Source organism: Haliotis rufescens, unplaced genomic scaffold, assembly GCF_023055435.1.
Source record: "Haliotis rufescens isolate VD_foot unplaced genomic scaffold, xgHalRufe1.0.p SCAF_55, whole genome shotgun sequence".
NCBI lineage: Eukaryota > Metazoa > Mollusca > Gastropoda > Lepetellida > Haliotidae > Haliotis > Haliotis rufescens.
This window is the reverse complement of record NW_025964279.1, coordinates 2,954,092-2,966,666: the sequence shown is the minus strand read 5'-3', so window position 1 is coordinate 2,966,666 and position 12,575 is coordinate 2,954,092. Positions and strand designations below refer to the sequence as shown.

Here is a 12,575-nt window from a genome sequence, read left to right as displayed (position 1 = left end):
TCCTTAAACGAAAGAAACTTACTACGTCGATTCTAACATGAACTGTCTTAATTTGTACGAAGGTGGTGTTTCGTCAAATAGGTGAGTGAGTTATATCACATTACATCGCCATTGTTTCGAATTCAGCCCCATCGAATGACCGATGATAAACCAGTATTTAAATTTAGGTTATATTTAGATGTGTGTTTATTTATTGAAGTAAAGCATCGGACTTGTCATCCTTTAGATATGTTTGAAGTTCTACATTTGGAGTGAGTGAGTGAGTCTGGTTTAACGCCGCTTTTAACAGTATTCCAGTTATATCACGGCGTATCAGCTTAATGCGGGAGGAAAGCCCGAAGTGATACAGGTCTCGGACGTTTACCACTTCGTTGAAACCCACGAGCACGGGTATGGTGCTGACAAGCCTAGAAACATAATCGGAGCGAACCAGGACTCGAACCCACAATCATAGGTTCCTGGCGTGCCAAAGGGACGCAACTCTGCACAGCGAATCGCAGCTGCCTCACACGACTGGGCCCCCGTGCCTCCATGGGAGGAAAGACCCAATTAAGGAAAGACCATATAAGGAAAAAGCAAGAGCATGGGTATACTATTCAGAACCAAGGATCATAAATTGCTCTGGGTTTCGAACCTAACACCAGCGTGTCCTTGCCCGACTAATGGACGCAATCCTGTCCATTAAATTGCAGCGCTTCAGACCACTGAGCAATCATTCCACCATTCAAGAACAATACGAATGATTATCACGATCTAATCCGTGTTTCTGAAATGTATTTTCAGTGAGGTGGTATTAATATAGACTCAGCATGTAGGGATTCGTTCAACCGGTCAGAATCACGGCAAGGCCACAAGTAACGTGACGTCTCCTGGGGCGGAATGTAGCGTACAACGTGAACATTTAAGGGATTTTACGGGCGCATCTGGTATCACCATGTACATCGTGGGTGTTTGTTTGTTTGTTGTTTAACGCCACACTCAGCAATATTCCAGCTATATGACGGCAAAGAAGAGTGGGAAGGGAGGGTTGGGGGGGGTGGGGGGGGGGGGGGGGGGGGGGGGGGGTTACATAATGAGTGAGTTGGGTTTAACGCTGCTTTAACAGTATCCCAGTTATATCACGCGTCAGCTTAATGTGGGAGGAAAGCCCGAAGTGATGCAGGTCTCAGACGTTTATCAGTTTGGTTAAACCCATGCATCCAGTGAGTGTTATACTATGGTTTTACGCCGCATTAGCAATACTCTGGTAATATGACGGCGGGGTACACCAGGAATGGGCCTCAAACATATTATTGTACCCATGTAGGGAATCCAACCCGGGTCTTTGACGAGCGAAGGCTTTAACCACAAGGCTACCCCACCGTACCCCACGTATGCACTGCTAAATATAGCCGCTCGACAACACATCGGCTTGAGCTTTATATTTGACAACCTACTTGGAGACCGACCGTTTAGGAGTTTTTTACAAGTTATTTTACTTTCTAATACTTTTACAAATAAAATAAATTGCTCGCTGAACACAATGGACATCCTGAAGAATGAAGACATGTTCGGCTCTTCCTTTCATTGTTTGTTTGTTTGTTTGTTTGGGTGTTTGTTTGTTTATGTGTTGTTTAACGCCGCTAGCTATCAGTCAACTTTGTCTTCGTAAATACTTCAGCTCCTAAATACCACTCAACACTGTCATAATACAGATTGGCAAAAAAACTATACCCCCCAGTTGATTTTACCATATGTTTGATTTTCAAATGAAAATATCTTAAGTAAGCGATGTTGTATCCAAAACATTAATGATGGTTGGTTGGTTGGTTGATTTGTTGTTTAACGCCGCACTCAGCAATATTCCAGCTACATGACGGCGGTCTGTAAATAATCGAGTCTGGACCAGACAATCCAGTGATTAATATCATGAGCATCGTTCCACGCAATTGGGATCGATGACATGTATAACCCAAGTCAGCGTGCCTGACCACACGATCCCACCTCTTACGACAAGCATAGTCGCTTTTTACGGCAAGCATGGGTTGCTGAAGACCTATTCTACCCCGGATCTTCACGGGTCCAAAACATTAATGGTATCAGCGCGTAGCTAGCACACACACACAAAGAATACTTCTACATGGTATTATGTTGATAAATATAACTTTAAGAATTAAAAAATAATAAATTTGAATAATAGACAACTGCTGATGGATATTGTAGATATCTTATCCTTGAAGTACAAATAACTTTGTTCTTTTCGGCACAAATTTACTTTTTTTAACATGGCAGGGGTCATGTGGTTGCAAATTCAATCATGTATCATTGAACAAATTTATTTTTACACAAAATCACCAAAATGAGGTGAGGTGAAATGGGGTTTAACGTCGCGTCCAAGATTATTGCACTTATATAGCGACGTGCATGTACGTTTGTGTGTGTTTGTGTGGCTGCTTGTACTAGTCCGGACTGATGCCATGCTAGCTCACAGAGATACCATGCTGCAGTTTAACATGAATACCCCACTCAGACACAGTATACTGACTCCGAGCCGACCAGTCCTTGTTTGAGACCCTTAATGCCGAGCGCCAGACAAGTACCATATTTTAACGTATGACGCGGCCGGGGATCGAACCCCGGAGCTTCCGCTCTCCGGGCGGACGCTCTACCACTAGACCACGGAGGCGGTCTGATGATATAGAAGGGATACAGGGGACCGAAATCACCAAGCCAACTAATGCAGGAATGAGTGATGGTTAAATGGACAAAACCAACAACAGTTCTTTCAATTTTTCAAATACATGAAAAACAAACTCGGTATTTTTGCCCGTCATTGTAATTACTACATATGTTGCACGTTAAAATATAATCCGTTACAAGGGCCGACAACTCGTGTCGGATTAGGGTCCAGCAGGAGGCGGACACGCGTGATGGTCACGTTCTGTCAGTTTTTGGCGCTTGGTTTCCGCTCATTGATTACCGCACAGACACACGCGTACACATAACATACATTCCATGCTGATCTGAACAGGTCGTGCTAAAATGGCAGTGATAGATTTAGCTGTAGCAGTAGTAGTAGTAGTAGTAGTAGTAGTAGTAGAAGTAGTAGTAGTAGTAGTAGTAGTAGTAGTAGAAGTAGTAGTAGCAGTAGAAGAAATGGCAGTGTTGGTTTGTTTGTTTTGTTTGATTGTTTGTTGTTTAACGCCACACTCAGCAAGATTACAGCTGTATGACGGCGGTCTGTAAACAAACGAAGAAATGGCAGTGTTGGTTTGTTTGTTTTGTTTGATTGTTTGTTGTTTAACGCCACACTCAGCAAGATTACAGCTGTATGACGGCGGTCTGTAAACAATCGAGCCTGGACCAGACAATCCGGTGATTGACATCATGAGCATCGATCCGGATCTTCACGGGTCAGGCAGTGTTGGTGAGTGAGTGAGTATGGCTTTACGCCGTTTTTAGCAATATTCCAGCAATATCACGGCGGGGGACACCAGAAATGGGCTTCACACATTGTACCCATGTCGGGAATCGAACCCGGGTCTTCGTCAGTGTTGGTAGTTGTGGTAGTGGCAGTGTTGGTGGTGGTGGTAATAGTAGTAGTAGTAGTAGTAGTAGTAGTAGCAGTAGTAATAGTAGCAGTAGTAGTAGTAGTAGTAGTACATGTAGTAGTAGTAGTTTGTTTGATGTTCAACGCCGCTCTCAGCACTATTCCAGTAGTTGTAGTGACAGTAGTAGTAGTAGTAGTAGTAGTAGTAGTAGTAGTAGTGGTAGTAGTAGTGGTAGTAGTAGTAGTAGTAGTAGTAGTAGTGGCAGTCGTACAGTGAGCCTGTTAATACTCAAATCTGGACCACACAAACCAGTGATTGACACTAAACGCTTTCAGCAATATTCCAGCAATATCACGGCGGGGGACACCAGAAACGGGCTTCACACATTGTACCCATAAGGGGATTCGAATATGGGTCATCGGCGTGCCGAGCGAACACTTTAACCACTAGGCTACCCCACAGTCCCTACATAAGTAAATATTAAGCTTAACATATATTTACTAAAATAAGTGTTTCATATCTGAAAAAATGGTTGATTAATCAGTGATCCTAATTAATAAGTTCTATTATTACAAACTGTTATCCCGGAATGCACCTGTCAAGTAATGAACGCTCGTGCTTCCAAATACATGTGCACACTTCATGCGAGTAGTTTGCATCAGTGTGTGTGTGTGTGGCCCAGTGTGTATCGCTGGGTATACGTAGACACATGTGTTAAGTATGGTAATCTACGACAGCGTGTGGGAGGAGATGGATCAGAGATGCGATGGTCTCTGTCGGAGGACAGTCTCACCGACATCCATCATCCGGGAACAGGTCCCCGACCTCGACGTTGTGTTTTCCTCTTGTTCCGACACAGGAGCTCATGTTACACACCACACATAAATATCCACGCGAGTGAGTGATCGAGTGATGTTGCGAGTGACTGAGAGTGGTTTATTGATGTGTGAGTGATTGGTGTGTTGTGTGGGGATGTGTGATGAGTGAGTATGATTTTACGCCTGTTTTAGAAATATTCCAGCAATATCACGGCGGGGGGACATCAGAAATGGTCTGGATCAGACAAACCAGGGGTTGGCAAAATGGTCAACGTCGCACTTTATCGGGGTACGACACGTATTCAACCAAGTCACCAAGCGCTTTTATCAATATTCCAGCAATATCACGGCGGGGGGACACCAGAAATTGGCTTCACACATTGTACCCATGTGGGGAATCGAACCCGGGTCTTTGGTGTGACGAGCGAACACTTTAAATTGAGGGCTGCCCCACCACCCCCGGTTGAGTGAGTGAGTGGCTGAATGGCTGGGTGGGTGGTGGTTGAGTGAGTGAGTTTGGATGGTGGGTTGTGTGAGTGAGTGAGCAATAGCTTGACGACGGGCCATTATCACGCCTGTTGTGAGGAACTCTGGGTAGGAGAGTGTGACATTCGTTGTGTGTTGATTGCAGTAAATGTTTATTAATTTTTTATTCTATCCATTTTGGCTAAAATAACGGTAGCGCTATTTTTCAGGGCAGTATCATTTGTAGAAGCCCTTGGTCTTTTCAACTGCCCTCCTTCGTCGGAAGATCGCGGGCTTCTGCAGATGATAATGCCCTGAAAAATACCGTTATCCTCATAATATGACACGGCCTTGTACATGCGCTCAGCCCAACGTGATCTATGTGTGCTATGTATGTGACTCGCTTGTTTCAATATTTAATAGATTCGTGCAGCGCAACTTAGTTTCAATCATATATGTCAGTCGCAAAGAAACACAGCACCATTAGTGACAGAGTCGAACGTCACGCATGTGTCCTGCTGTAAAACTTGACGTGTCATTTAATTACTATCATGTCGGAGTCGGAAGGATGGTGCACGATGCTTGAGACATGTCTCGGTTGATAGATAAAGTCAGATATGTACTAAACGATATCATACTGCTAATATTTGCAGATGACGTAACATTGAGTAATGACAATGTAATAGGCCTACAAAGAAAACTTGATCTGTTGAAAGGTTATTGTAAAAAATGGGGCCTGGAAGTTCTGAGGTTGTTCCGGTGTTGGACAGCTTCGCCCAAACGCAACGGTGCCCAACAGCACATTCGTGACAAACTCACGAGCCGATTAGCAAGCCGATTAGCGACTCGTGCCCCTCTCGTGGCCATTTTTGCGACCGGGTTCCGTCTTAACGCAAACGGGCATACCTAAAACAATTGTCAACTCGTTGCGTAATGGTTCACACATTTTCCCCATATATTATATATATTTCAAATGCAATTTAAAGCAAATCGGGACGTGCGGAATTATACAATATGATTGAACACATTTAACTGTGTCTTTGGTATATTTTTAGATGCAAGACATATGTAAAATCAAAAATTATTTCTAAGGGATTCTTTGACGAAGAACTTGAAATCATACGCGCATTCTGATTGGTTTGTCGCATTTTCGCACATAACATTCATCGATAGGGGGACGAGTCTTATTGCAGGTGACGGAAAGGGGCGAGTGGTGACGAATGCCAACAGCAGTGTGTGCCTGCACGTGGAATCAAAGACTGTGACGCGGGATTGTAATCAGTCTCGTTGTTGTCCTTGTCAATTGAACGTCCTGTGTTCGTACCTCTCTGTTGCATGTTTTGTGGGCCTGAAGATCTTACAAAGTTAACCTAAAGAAGTCATGTATTGTTGTTTTCAGAAATCGCGGATACCTAAGAAATACAGAAAAATGGACTTTTGATGGGAAACATATGAAAGAAGTATCCCACAAAAATATCCAGGAATTGTCTTCACATCCAGATTAATTTGGTCAAAGGCGTGTAAAACGCATGTTCCTTTGCTGCTATTAAAAACCGGATTTACGTATGTTTCGATCGAACAAGAGTGGTAGCATATCAAATGTTATACAATAATTTAAGCAAAGATGTAAATTAAGACAGAGATTCAGAATTGGCATGCTAAAATTATTTCTTCAATTATTTCTTCATCATGATCATTTTTTAAACATTATTCTGGATATAAGTCTGTACTCGAACCAGAGAAATATATTATGGAGTTATGTCCAAACAAGGATCTTATCCGCATATTATTTAAATTCCGACGTTTAAGCCAAAACAAATGTTTTCGTTACGATGACAAAGTCAATACTGATTTACTTAAGTGCAAGAAATGTAATCATAATATAACTGAAGATGAAAAACATTTCCTTTCAGCTTTTTTCCATTTTATATGGAAATCAGAAAGCTCTACATCCCAAACTACTATTACCAGTATCCATCACGAGCAACATTTAATCAACTAGTAGCAACAAAAAATGTTAAGCTAATTACATATATTGCTATATTTCTTAAAAGAAATCTGCCTGTATAATGTATCATAAATATTGTATTGAGATAGTATAATAGTCGTCCCACCTGTCCCTGTGCAAACGTTTATCTCAGTTATGTACTCTTGGCCATGCGGCCTTTAGTACCGAATAAACTTCTTCTTCTAATATAAAAATCTGACTTGCGAGATGCGTGACGAGAGTCAAGACCAAATCTCAAACATGATATGGCTGGATTAGTGTCGGGAACTGGCATAAGGCGACGAAAAACATTGAGTTGCGTCCCTTAGGTGTGGCAGGAACCTGTGGTTGTGGTTTTAGGTTTTATTGTTGTTGCTTTGTGTAATGTGAAGTTTCAACACAATTTCAAGTAAAAGTCTGATTCCCTTTTTTGATTTTGCCAAAAGGACACAAAGGACAGTGTGACATTGGTGGAAAAAAACAGTGATTGGAACTAATTAAAACGGAGGTCATTGAGTGGAACTAAAAAAACGGAGGTCTTTCAGTGGAGCTCATAAAACGGAGGTCTTTCAGTGCTGTGTGCACAGTCATGCATATAACTAACTGCATAAACATACTTTATTTAACCCCTAAACACGACTGTGCAATTAAAACTGAGTTTATAATACACTTGGCCACGTGTCACCAAAGGCAGATATAATTTACCCTGACAACGCCCAATAATGCAGTTAACACAGCTCCGATGTAACATATGGCCGACTCTGTAGTCAATAGACAGCGATGATAGTCGTGACCGAGTGGGTTGAATATAGAACAGCAACAGTATACATTATACAGTCACACCATCCTTGGATGAAAACTAATATATACTTGACGAATATCCATTGACTCAACGACAATAACTAAATATGAGTCTCACGTTCTGTTAAAGGAAGTCAGTGAGAGATACCCAAGGGCTGGATGACCTAAACTACGTCATAAATACGACTCCAGGGAATTCCCATTCTCTACACGAAAGGTGGACACGCTTAGTCTTTTCGCGAACACCTGGTGTCATCACTGATTTTCATTGTTATTGTGCCTGTTACGCTCAGTGAAATATGATTTGTCGGATAATCCAGCACTATCAAACCGAAAAGAGACCGGACTAGTACCAGCAGCTTCACACAGCTGCTACCACGTGCATGTGTTGCGTGCTAACTTCATTACTTCGTGGAAAGATACGTCCTGTTACATCCAACAACTACAAGAAGTAAGAGGCGACTGACGGGATCGGGTGTTCAGGTTCGCCGACTTGGTTGATGCATGTCATCGTATCCCACCGTGCGGCCTTAACAACGAACAAAACAAGTGAGTGAGTGAGTTGGGTTTAACGCCGCTTTTAACAGTATTACAGTTGTATCACGGCGTGTCAGCTTAATGTGGGAGGAAAGCCCGAAGTGATGCAGGTCTCAGACGTTTACCACTTCGGTGAAACCCACGAGCACGGGTATGGTGCTAACAAACCTAGGAACATAATCGGGGCAAACCAGGATTCGAACCCACATAGTGGACACACCAGATATTGATGGACATGTCCGAAAATAATTTTACAGACATTTGTTTATTATTATTTACAGATTAAAATAAAAAATGCAGCAAAGAGGATTTGGGCGGGTTAGTCTCATCATCAGCTCAGGGCCCTTGCCCCCTCCCTCTACACGCAGCCCAGACAGCGAATGGGACTTCTCCCAGGAAACGCTGCCTAGTCAAGCCCACTCAGAACTTTTCGGAGAATGTGAAGACTCCCCATTACTGCAGCCTTCTGCATTACCCAGATTGTCAGAAGGGCTGTATTTCTGGTAGTAAACCCAGGTACTCTCCCAATGTCAGTCAACAGATTTTGAGGTACCAAACCTAAGGCACCGAGAACAATAGGGAGTCGGACAATTTGTTACTTGGGATGCTTGGGTACTTCGAAAGCGAGGTCCGCATATTTGTCAGATTGTTCACATTAGTGTCAAAGGGGACATAAAATTCAATGATATAAATGTTTTCATTGGATTTATCGAAAAGGTCAAGATCAGGTTTGTTGGCCTGGATACGTCTAAGACTGTAAATGGGCCTATTCGAAACAATTTTGCATATATCATTTTCCATGACGCCCTCTACATATTCCGGGTCGTACCATGGGTGGACCTCTGTGTCAAAACCACAAGTATTGCGAAGACGGTAATAAAATGATCGAGCTACACCATCATGTCGTTTAAGATACTGTGTTTGTGCCAAAGCTGGGCATCCGCTGACAATGTGTTGGACAGTCTCATTAAATTCATTACATAATCTACATTTCATATTCACATTTTGATGCAAAATCACACATTGACGGTTTCGAGTGGGAAGTGACTGATCTTGAGCAGCAAACAGAAGGCCTTCAGTTTCACTTTTCAGGCCAGACGACTTCATCCAAGCGAAGGACTCTGCAGGATTGCTGATCTTCCCAACACACTGCACATTAACTCGATGCAGTGGTCGTTCAGAAAGCCTCTCCTTGAAAAACTGAGTCTGGGCCATTATTATCATCATCATCATCATCATCATCATCATTATTATTGTTATTATACACACAGGAGCATGTACAGAGACAATGACTCCGTCTTGGCTTATTCGTCACACACGAACATATCCGTGCATTTACGACCCGCACTCCTTTGTTGACGTTGTCAAGTGCCTGTACACAAACTCACAAGCAATAGATCACATGTAAACATCTTAATTATCCCAAAATCGTTGGTAATTAACCGCCGCTTGACATTACATGTAATTAACAATCACTTATCCGAGGGATACGTTCGTGCAGCGGGACTATATCGTGGGAACAACTGCGGACGGATATCTGTAATAAACGCAAGCAGGCAATCAAGCGCGGAATATACATGTTCCAGTGAGATTGCGACGTGCGACACTGTCATGGCTGACGGCTTCCACAATACTTGCTCATTCTCACGCAGGCTTGCAAAATTAATCCAGTCACATTCTTCAATCAGTGGGTAGATTGGCCGAATGAATGTACTGTTGTTACTTCTGTGTGATACACTGTCGTGTGTAAATATTATATATCCTCGCGGCGCCTGTCAGGAATAGTCCCAATGGTTGGAACGGTTCCGGTAAAATGAAAAACCAATAAACACAGAATCAGGACATGTTGGTGTTATAACGGGTGAAACTGGATTGTCGGGGAACTTTTGGCATTTCTACTTTGCTCGGTTCCATAGAAACAATTTGGACTTAGTCTTAAACGTGTGTGTCGGGGAGGTGTGTGTGTGTATGTGTGTGTCTGTGTGTGTGTGTGTGGGGGGGGGGGTGGGGGGGTGGGGGGGTGGGGGGGGGTGGGGGGGGTGGGGGGGAGGCCTTTGGGTGAAGGGCGAGGAATACCAAATAACTCTTTTGTGTTTCTGTCAGGTGCATTGGTGAGGGAGGCCTTCCTGGGTGCCTTCGTGAATGTGTCTGGTTATCTTTCGTAAGAGACTGGCGGAGCGCCGACATCAGACCATAGCATCAGACATCAGGCCATAGAGCCGACATAAGACAATGGAACCGGAATCAGACGTTGGAATCGACATTAGAACATAGAACAGACTTCAGTCCATGCAGCCGACATCAGACCATAGATCTCATCAGACCATAAAGCTGACATCAGACCATAAAGCTGACATCAGACCATTCAGACGACATCAGACCAAAGAGCCGGAATCAGACGATAGAGCCGACATCAGGCCATAGAGCCGACATCAGATCATAGAGCCGACATCAGACCATAGAGCCGACATCAGACCATAGAGCCGACATCATGCCACATCAGATCACAGAGCCGACATCAGATCATAGAGCCGACATCAGATCATAGAGCCGACATCAGGCCATAGAGCCGACATCAGGCCATAGAGACGACATCAGATCACAGAGCCGACATCAGATCACAGAGCCGACATCAGATCACAGAGCCGACATCAGATCACAGAGCCGACATCAGATCACAGAGCCGACATTAGATCATAGAGCCGACACCAGACCATAGAGCCGACATCAGGCCATAGAGCCGACATCAGGCCATAGAGCCGACATCAGATCATAGAGCCGACATCAGACGATAGAGCCGACATCAGGCAATAGAGCAGACATCAGACCATAGAGCCGACATCAGACGATAGAGCCGACATCAGACGATAGAGCCGACATCAGGCCATAGAGCCGACATCAGGCCATAGAGCCGACATCAGATCATAGAGCCGACATCAGACGATAGAGCCGACATCAGGCAATAGAGCAGACATCAGACCATAGAGCCGACACCAGACCATAGAGCTGACATCAGACCATAGAGCTGACATCAGGCCATAGAGCCGACACCAGACCATACAGCCGACATAAGACCATAGAGCCGACATCAGACCATAGAGCCGACATCAGACGATAGAGCCGACATCAGACGATAGAGCCGACATCAGGCAATAGAGCAGACAACAGAACATAGAGCCGACATCAGACCATAGAGCTGACATCAGACCATAGAGCCGACATCAGACCATAGAGCTGACATCAGACCATAGAGCCGACATCAGACCATAGAGCTGACATCAGACCATAGAGCCGACATCAGACCATAGAGCCGACATCAGACCATAGAGCCGACATCAGATCATAGAGCCGACATCAGACAATTGAGTCAACATCAGACCATAGAGCTGACATCAGACCATAGAGCTGACATCAGACCATAGAGCCGACATCAGACCATAGAGCCGACATCAGACCATAGAGCCGACATCAGACCATAGAGCCGACATCAGATCATAGAGCCGACATCAGACCATAGAGCCGACATCAGACCATAGAGCCGACATCATGCCACATCAGATCACAGAGCCGACATCAGATCATAGAGCCGACATCAGATCATAGAGCCGACATCAGGCCATAGAGCCGACATCAGGCCATAGAGACGACATCAGATCACAGAGCCGACATCAGATCACAGAGCCGACATCAGATCACAGAGCCGACATTAGATCATAGAGCCGACACCAGACCATAGAGCCGACATCAGGCCATAGAGCCGACATCAGGCCATAGAGCCGACATCAGATCATAGAGCCGACATCAGACGATAGAGCCGACATCAGGCAATAGAGCAGACATCAGACCATAGAGCAGACATCAGACGATAGAGCCGACATCAGACGATAGAGCCGACATCAGGCCATAGAGCCGACATCTGACTATAGAGCCGACATCAGACTATAGAGCCGACACCAGACCATAGAGCTGACATCAGACCATAGAGCCGACATCAGGCCATAGAGCCGACACCAGACCATAGAGCCGACATAAGACCATAGAGCCGACATCAGACCATAGAGCCGACATCAGACGATAGAGCCGACATCAGGCAATAGAGCAGACAACAGAACATAGAGCCGACATCAGACCATAGAGCTGACATCAGACCATAGAGCCGACATCAGACCATAGAGCTGACATCAGACCATAGAGCCGACATCAGACCATAGAGCCGACATCAGACCATAGAGCTGACATCAGACCATAGAGCCGACATCAGACCATAGAGCTGACATCAGACCATAGAGCTGACATCAGACCATAGAGCCGACATCAGACTATAGCTGAGATCAGACAATTGAGTCAACATCAGACCATAGAGCTGACATCAGACCATAGAGCTGACATCAGACCATAGAGCCGACATCAGACCATAGAGCCGACATCAGACCATAG

The 12,575-nt window shown here is 44.4% G+C and overlaps 1 protein-coding gene across 4 annotated transcripts in view; it reads right to left on the bottom strand.

Moving 5' to 3' along the window:
• LOC124116371 overlaps positions 1–12,575 on the bottom strand; it is a 173,231-nt gene that overhangs the window by 33,943 nt on the left and 126,713 nt on the right. The window lies entirely within an intron of this gene.